Source organism: Citrus sinensis, chromosome 6, assembly GCF_022201045.2.
Source record: "Citrus sinensis cultivar Valencia sweet orange chromosome 6, DVS_A1.0, whole genome shotgun sequence".
Taxonomy (NCBI): Eukaryota; Viridiplantae; Streptophyta; class Magnoliopsida; order Sapindales; family Rutaceae; genus Citrus; species Citrus sinensis.
In genome coordinates this window covers 5,598,207-5,607,893 of record NC_068561.1, presented here as the reverse complement: position 1 = coordinate 5,607,893, position 9,687 = coordinate 5,598,207, and the positions used below count along the sequence as shown (strand labels likewise).

Sequence of the window (9,687 nt, the reverse complement as noted above, 5' to 3'; positions counted from 1 at the left end):
AGTGGGTGTATGATTCATGTTAATTAACTTACACAAAGTATTATAGTTAACACGTCCTAATCTACCATGTGATAAATTAAAAAATTCAAGAATATAGAAATAGCTCTATTATTCTTTGGTTTTTCAACCAATACATTTAGTTTGAATAACCCATCGGATACATAACCCTTTCCCACATACATTCCATTTTTAGACAAAACTGCTATATTTAACTCGACCACCATCCAAGATCCATGCTTGTTCAAAAGTGATTTAGATACGAGATTCTTGCGAATTTTTAGCACATGCAAAACATTGTTCAGATTCAGCTTTTTCCTAGAAGTCATGTTCACAATTAATTTTCCTTGACCTTTTATATCAAACGTGGTTGAATTCTCTATATATAATTTTTCACCATTTCTAATAGATTCAAAGGAAATAAACATTTCCTTATTTGAGCATACATGTCGAGTGGCACTAGTAGCAATTCACTATTCTCTTGGATTGGAGCTCACCAGATTTACTTCAAGCACCACTATAGAAAGATTAATGTCTGACACATCTTTTGAGATGTTCTTTACTAGATTAACTTCTTGATTTCTCTTTCTCTTGGGCATTGTTTAGTTTGAAGCTTTGTGACCTATTTTATCATAGTTGAAACATTTCCTTTGAAATTTAGTTTGCTTCTTAGAGACCCCTCCTTTTGGACCCAGCGTCTTCTTGTTGGCCTTCTTATTCTTTATATTTTGACAATATTCCATTATATTGGCTTTAGCCAAAAAATGACACTTTTCTTGTGATTAATTTTGTTGCCTTCTTTAACTTGAAGTTTAATAATCATATTTTCAAGACTCATTTCCTTTCTCTTGTGCTTAAAATAACTCTTGAAATTTTTCAATGTTGGAGGCAGCTTCTCAGTGATAGCAGCCACTTGAAACGTTTCACCCAAATCCATCCATTCGGTATGAACTTCTAACAAAATTATCTATAATTCTTGAACTTGACTTGTAACAATTTTGGAGTCCACCATCCTATGATCTGAGAAGCAGCCTACAACAAATTTCTTAATACCAGCATTCTCAGTTTTATATTTCCATTCTAAGGACTCCCACAACTCCTTGGCTCTTTTATTTCCAAATACACATTGTACAAAGAATTGCTTAAGCCATTCAACACATAATTTCTACAAAGAAATTAGATTAATTCCAAGCATCTATTGCACTGATCACTTGGTGATCAACTTCACCCTTTCTTAGTATAAAAGTATCTTCATTCAAGAATCTAACAAGATCCAAGGTGGTCAAATAAAGAAAAGTTTTCCATTGCTACCTTTTGAAATTTTGTTAAGTGAATTTCTCAGTTTTTCTTTCATGAGGAATAACCACACCTGCAACAGTACCAGTGTAAAGACTGAACATGAATAGAAGGGTTACAAGTTTCAGATTGCTGGCTCATATTAGTTGCCATTTCAACAAATAATTTGTTTTAAGATTGTGGTTATAATATTATTATTATTTCTTTCAAGTGATATAAGACTACCCACTTCGTATGTAAGGTTCCTAAAAAAGACTGGAGGGGTCAAGTGCACTTAAACTTACTAATAAGTTTCTTATACGCTTATCACAAATTTATAGTAATACTAATAATAATAAATAAATTATATTAGCAATGATATAATAAATAAGTTGACAATATGTACAAATATAAAAAAACTCATTTTACTAACCCGAGGCCTGTAAAATTACAATGGCCTTAAAACAGATTGGCCACCTTCACAATGCTGCTTGAATTATATAGGCGTCTATCTCCTAAGATACAACATATTCGAATAATGTTGGTAGCACAACCTCATTATTCCCATGAGCCTCAAATAAATGCTTAATTTCTAAAATGCTAAAGCCTAAAGCTAGAATATTTGTTTAAAAGAAAGGAGAAGAAAATCAATAGGATTTTGGTGTGTTTTGCAATTGAACATGGAGGCCAATATATATAGGTTTCAAGGAGGGATTAATTAGCTAAAAATCTCATTTGGGATTTTTCCTTATTTTTTCACACCAATGGGTACTCTTCAAGATCCAATTTTTCATTCACCCAAGCACGAATTTGAGCGTTCTATAATTCATTGTGAAGAGCTTATAGAGGTTTTTCTGAATCATCCATACTCCTATATTTTTTCAATATTTATCTTGCTCAGATTTGGCCTTAAAATAGCCACTTTATATTTTTTTATAACATATAATACTGTTACATAATTATTTCCTATCGAGTAAGTATTCATTTAGTTCTCATATTTTGAGTTAATTGTCTGTCTTGTCCTTATATTTTAAAAATACCTCAAGAGTCAAGATACCTTTGTTGTTAAATATGTTATGTTCCAACCCTTACCTTTTTTGTTAACAATAATACTCTGGCAACAATAATGCGATAGTATTTTTTAAAATGATGAGGCTTAATTCTCACATAAGAACGTTAAAATTCATAAGTCCTACTTACAATGTCCTTAAAACAGATTCACCACCTTCACAATGATGCTGGAATTATATAGGCGTCTGTCTCTGAAGATACAACGGATTTGAATAATGTTGGTAGCACAACCTCATTATTCCCATGAGCCTCAAATAAATGTTTAATTTCTATAATGCTGAAGCCTAAAGCTAGAATATTTGTTTAATAGAAAGGAGAAGAAAATCAATACGATTTTGGTGTGTTTTGCAATTGAACATGGAGGCTCATATATATAGGTTTCAAGGAGGGAATTGTAACACCCCAAATCTAACACGTGCGGAGCACGTGAAGAAGGAGGTTACTCACAAATCATAATCTTTACTCATAAGTTTCAAACTGAAATTCCTCAAATTCTTATTCAAATAAATCCATAAATCCAAACGTCAAATACTAAATAATCTCTCTCAAGGACATATAAAAATAATAACAAAAGTCTCAAACTCCAAATTACACGTTCATAATAAAAGTAACTAAATAGAAACACAAGTTTATTCCTCCTCTTATTCAATAGCAAACGGAAACTGGAAATCACTAACTCCAAAGCTAAGTGCACCTCTCAAAAGAAACTTAATCTGCAAAAAGTAATGACGAGGGGTGAGCCGTCAACTCGGTAAGTAAAACCATTCCTAACACACTAGGCCTATCGATACCAAAAATATTGCAAGCCTTCTTTTGTTTAAAGCATATATCATAATTCATAATTTTCATAAAACGATATATCACAATAACATAAGATAAATTCTTAATAATTCAGAATATTCAAAAGCATATTTACTTACGAATCAAATCATGTAATACGTATACAGAAAACAAACAGGTTAGCTCAAGTCACATAGTGTCACCTATAGTCCCGGTGACCCGGCCAGAAACAGAATCAGAATATCGTGTGCACATTCAGAACAGAAACCCAGTACTGGTCCAGACAGATATATCGTATATTACGATCAGAATTAGAATCAGAATCAGAATAACTATGGACAATGAGCCAAAACATTAAGAATCTCATACAATCCTCAATAATTGAAATCAAACATAGGTACAAAACATTCGTATCAGTTTCATAAAAGTTCATATCAATAATTTAGGCTTGCATAACATTTTAAAGATAACATCATAAAAGGTTGTCATGTCATAAAATCATTTACATATTAAAAAGCATTTATAAAATACTTTGTTAAAAAGAATGGTTTGAAAACATTTACATAAAGCTAATTTTGTTATGAAAATTAGTAATCCTGTAAGTAGTATCAAAACATTTATACTTATAATAATAATATCAAAATACTTCTACATATCCAGTACATTAGGAATGAAGTTACTTACCTCGACAAATGAACTTGGATTAACACACCTCTAAGCTTCTAAGAGCCTCAAACACCTTCAAAACCTTAAACAAATACAAGATCTGACAATCAATAACTTATTCTAAGAATTTGATTTTCTAATTCATACCCGTACAGGTCTGATTCTCAGAATTTTAACTCTTAATCAAAGACTCAGAATGATATAAAATCCTATGGAACCATTCTGGACATCCATGAGTACCCCATGTAAAATTTACAAGAGAATCCGATATCAAAAACATTTTAAAAACTATTTACTTCTCAGCAAATTCGAAACTGTTTTCACATAATCTAAACCAAACAGAACGGGTTCCGTGATTTTTATAAAATAAAATACTAATCAGAAAATTATGAAATTAAAACTGGGAATCCTAGACACATATATTAACATACATATAAACTTTCAGAATTTTTTGAGTTCATTTGGTGGTACAAATAGTCTTGTGAATCTGATCACAATACTGGAATCGTGGATTTCCAGTGCAGTGGTTTCTATTTCCAAAATACGTATAAAATTGAAAACGAAGTTGAATTTAATGAAATAAAATTTAATCAAGAAGCCCTACATGTCTAGTTTCCAGAAATATAAATTTTATAAGAAAATTCGTTCAGAAAATATAGCTTTAAAAATTCGAGATACTCATGCTGTTCAGAATAAACGTTGTGAACTTACCCGTCGCTTTGAGTCTCTCCTAAACAAATGTTTGAATCCTAAGATTTGGGTAGGAGCGTAAAGAGCAGCAGAGAAGAAGAATAAACGTTGTGAACTTAGGGTTATGGAAGGGGGAAAAGTATGTATTTATAGGGGATCTTAAGAAACCCTATTCAATAAGGAAAAATAGCCCTTTTCCAAAATGATCTCATAAATAACCTCTATTTAATTAGTACCCCTTTCTAAATAAGGGTTATAGGCCACCCATAATTCTCAATGAAAGCCCAATTTCCAATTTAATATGTATGGGAATTTGTGGCGTTACAATTTCTCCCCTCCTAACAAAAATTTCGTCCTCGAAATTAAAAGGTTACCTTATGCATGGAAGAGTTGAGGATACTTCTCCAACATTTCTGCTTCTCTCTCCCAAGTGGCTTCCTCAATAGAGTGATTCATCCATCGTACCTTCACTAGGGGAATAACTCTATTCCTTAATACTTGTTCGTCTCGATCGACAATCTCAATAGGCTGTTCCTCATACGACATGTCTTCATTTATCTGAATCGGTTGATAGTCTAGCACATGTAAAGGGTCTGCAATGTACTTTCTTAACACAGACACATGAAATACATTGTGAAGCCTAGACAGACTTGGTGGTAAAGCTATGCGATAGGCCACCGGACCAATTCTCTCTAAAATCTCAAATGGTCCAATAAATCTAGGGCTAAGCTTTCCTGTCTTCCCGAACCGAAACACCCCTTTCCATGGCGATACTTTCAAGAAAACAAAATCTCCTTTTTCGAATTCCAACTGATGTCTACGACGATCTGCATAACTCTTCTGTCTGCTCTGAGCTGTTTGAAGACGTCCTCTAATCAACTTGATTTTATCAACAGTAATCTATATTAATTCTGGACCCAAAAGTTTTCTTTCACCAACTTCATCCCAACAGATTGGGGACCTACACTTTCTTCCATATAATGCCTCAAATGGTGCCATGCTAATACTCGAATGGAAGCTATTGTTATAAGCAAATTCGATCAACATTAGGTGCTCTTCCCAACCACCACTCAAGTCTAGGACGCAAGCTCGAAGCATATCCTCAAGGGTTTGAATAGTCCTTTCGGATTGCCCATCTGTCTGTGGATGGAAAGCAGTGCTAAATCTCAATTTCGTCCCCAACTCTTTATGTAAGCTAGCCCAAAATCTTGAAGTGAACAGTGGATCTCTATCAGACACTATTGACACTGGAACTCCATGAAGCCTCACTATCTCCTTAATGAACAACTTAGCTAGTTGCCCTACATTGTCTGTACTCTTCCTTGCCAAGAAATGAGCTGATTTCGTCAATCGATCAACAATTACCCAAATGCAATCACATCCCCTCCTAGAACGAGGTAATCCAGAAATGAAATCCATTGTTATGTGTTCCCATTTCCACTGAGGAATAGGAAGCGTTTGTAAAGTTCCTGCTGGTCTTTGATGCTCAATCTTTACTTGTTGGCAGACTAAACACCGAGACACAAAAGCAGCAATATCTCTCTTCATATTCCTCCACCAAAAACTTTGCTTTAGATCACGATACATCTTAGTACTACCAGGATGCATACTGTAAGATGATTCATGAGCTTCTCTTAAGATCTCCGCCTTCAACTCTTCGTCTGCTGGCACGCATAACCTTTGTCCCAACCATAATCCATCCCCATTATCAAGTCTAAATCCAGGCTTATGTCCTTTGCTCACATCTTCACGGATTTTATTGAGTTCTATGTCGTTCTTCTGAGCTACCTTAACTCTATCAATTAGAGTGGGTTGGACTGTCAAATGTGCTAACACGTCTGCTTGCCCATGAGTAACTACCTCAATCCTACATCTCCTCAAGTCTTTTACCACATGAGATTGCATGGTGATAAGATGAGCCATGCACCCAGATGATTTCCTACTCAAGGCATCTACTACCACGTTTGCCTTACCTGGATGGTAATTAATAGAACAATCAAAATCCTTTACCAACTCCAACCATCTTCTTTGCCTCAAATTCAATTCCTTTTGAGTAAACAAGTACTTCAAACTCTTATGATCGGTGAAGATCTCACAAGTCTCCCCATACAAATAGTGTCTCTAGATTTTTAGAGCAAACACTATAGCAGCCAATTCCAAATCGTGTGTTGGGTAGTTTTGTTCATGATTCTTTAGCTGCCTAGAAGCATATGCTATAACCTTACCATGTTGCATTAAAACGCAACCCAAACCTTTTCTGGAAGCATCACTGTAAATCACAAAACCTCTACCTTCAGAAGGGAGTGTTAAAACGGGGGCAGTCACCAAATGACTCTTGAGCTCTTGAAAGCTCTTTTCACATGCCTCATCCCAATTGAACTTCACATTCTTCTTAGTCAAATTAGTCAATGGTGCTGCTATGCTAGAAAATCCTTTGACAAAGCGCCTATAATAACCTGCCAATCCTAAGAAACTCCTTACTTCAGTCACACTAGCAGGCCTTTCCCAATTCACAATTACCTCCACTTTGGCTGGATCTGCTGAAATACCATCCTTCGTCACTATATGTCCCAAAAACATCACACGATCAAGCCAAAACTCACATTTCTTAAATTTTCCATACAACTTCTTCTCCCGCAATGTTTCTAATACAATCCTCAGGTGCGTCTCATGCTCCTTCTTACTCTTAGAGTAAATTAATATGTCATCAATAAAGACGATGACAAATTGGTCAGGATAAGGTTGGAAGATCCTATTCATCAAATCCACGAACGCTGCAGGAGCATTAGTTAATCCAAAAGGCATAACTAAGAACTCATAGTGTCCATAACGAGTTCGAAAAGCTGTCTTCGATACATCCTCACTTCTTATTTTCAATTGATGGTAGCCAGATCGTAAATCAATTTTAGAGAATATCGCTGCACCTCGTAATTGATCAAAGAGGTCATCAATTCGGGGAAGAGGGTATTTATTCTTGACGGTAACCATATTCAACTGCCGGTAGTCTATACACAACCTCATTGAACAATCTTTCTTCTTTACGAACAAAACGGGAGCACCCCAAGGCGACACACTAGGACGAATGAAACCCTTATCTAGTAATTCTTGTAGCTGGACCTTTAGTTCTTTTAATTCAATGGGTGCCATCCGATATGGTGCCTTGGATATAGGTGTAGTACCAGGAACTAATTCTATAGTAAACTCAACCTCTCGATCTGGGGGTAGTCCCGGAAGATCTTCAGGAAATACATCAATAAACTCCCTTACAATAGGTATGTCTTCAAGGCACGCCCCATCGGGATGGTCAGCAACTATATACGCTAAAAATCCTTCACACCCCTTCTTTAGCATTTTCATTGCCTTAACCATAGAAATCAAAGCTTTATGACTCTTATGATTCCCTTGAAAATGAAATTCTTCCTCGCCAGGTAGGCGAAAAATAATTTCCTTAGCAAAACAATCTATTGAAACATGGTAAGGTCCTAACCAATCCATCCCCAAAATCAAATCAAAATCGTGCATCTCTAAAGGTAGGAGATCCACAAGGAATTCTTTATCACACAATCTGATCACACATGACTTATAGACATGATCTATAAACTGGCAATCCCCCATAGGGGTACTAATTGTCACGTGAACATCCAGTGGTGTGATAGGCACATTAGCATAACGGGCAAACACACAAGATACAAATGAATGTGTAGCACCAGGATCAAAAAGAACTTTGGCTTCTCTAGAGAATAAGGACAATGTACCTGATACTACATCATTGGACACCTCAGCATCTTTTTCTGTTAGTGCAAAAACACGCCCTTGCACCCTCGGTTTCTTCCTCTGCCCTTCGTTAGTCGGAGTATTTGTAGTCTCGCTACGTCTCTTTGGGCAATCCATAATCCTATGCCCAGATTCTCCACAAGCAAAACAAGCTCCAGTTTTCCAATGGCATTCACCAGGGTGCCTCCTTTCACAATGTCGACAAATGGGGTAGTTCCTCCGAGCGGTGTCACCAGTAACACCCTTGTTATCCCATTTGTTACCTCCACCATTATACTTCTGGGAGTGAGTGCCCTGCCTAAAGGAACTTCCATTTCGCGGTCCACCTTGTTGATTCTTCTTATTTCTCTGATCCCTTGTAACTTGGGCTTCAAGAATATCCTTCTCCGCAAGAATTGCTCGGTCCACCAAATCGACATAATTGTTAATCTTAAGGATGGTCAATCGCCCTTTAATGTTAGGACGTAACCCTTCCAGGAACTTCCTACACTTACTACCTTCATTAGCAACCAAGGTATGAGCAAAACGAGAGAGGGCAGTAAATTGTTCCTCATACTCCGCAACAGACTTTGTTCCTTGAGTCAACCTCAAGAAATCAGCCTCCATCTGATGTCGAACTCGTTCAGGAAAATACTTTTCATGAAAAGCCTCCAAAAATAACTCCCAAGTAATGGGTGCATCTTGCAAGCCAGCCCTTATGAGACGAGATTTGGCATCCCACCAGTGGTCTGCCTCACCCTGAAGGACAAATGAGGCTAATATTACCCTTTGATCATCATTACAACCCATAGCCACAAATATCTTCTCCATCTGTTTTAGCCATGCCTCTGCAACCATGGGATCGGCAGTCCCCTGAAAGGTAGGTGGTCCCAATTTCTTAAATCGTTCTAAGTTCACCATAGCCCCATGATCTCTTGCGCCACCTTGCCTTTCAACTGGCACATTCTCTTGTGCCCCAACTCTGCCTCTAGCCATATCTTGAATTAACTTACTTTGTTGTTCCATCAATCTAAGCATTGCGCGCATCATAGGATTTCCTTCGTTAGCCATCTCGTGCAAGGTTGGGTCAGCGTCGTCAGCGATACCTAAAACATCTCTTGAGCTAGAGGCATGCCTAGCACCTCCCCTACGTGACATCTCTTGACTATAACACGGAGAATAAATAAATAATTAAAAAGGGGTAAATAATTCATAGCTAAAGGTCGTGCAAGTGCGCAGAGTACTGAATAAGTAGTGTAACTAAGAAAATTTGATATTGTAAACAAGAGCAATAAATATTTCATTCTACGTTAATACAAAGTCGCAAGCAACATAGAAAGCCAAAAAGACCAAAATAGAATTACTAGTCATAAATGATTACTCCTTGCCTTAAAATATTTAATCACTCTATTAACCTCAATAAAGTCTACAGAGTTTCATGTCCTACAGCCACAA

At 36.4% G+C, this 9,687-nt stretch overlaps 1 pseudogene; it reads right to left on the bottom strand.

Moving 5' to 3' along the window:
* Positions 1 to 4,854: 4,854 nt before the first annotated feature.
* LOC127903077 (uncharacterized) lies at positions 4,855 to 9,390 on the bottom strand (annotated as a pseudogene).
* Between the last annotated feature and the right edge of the window lie 297 nt (positions 9,391 to 9,687).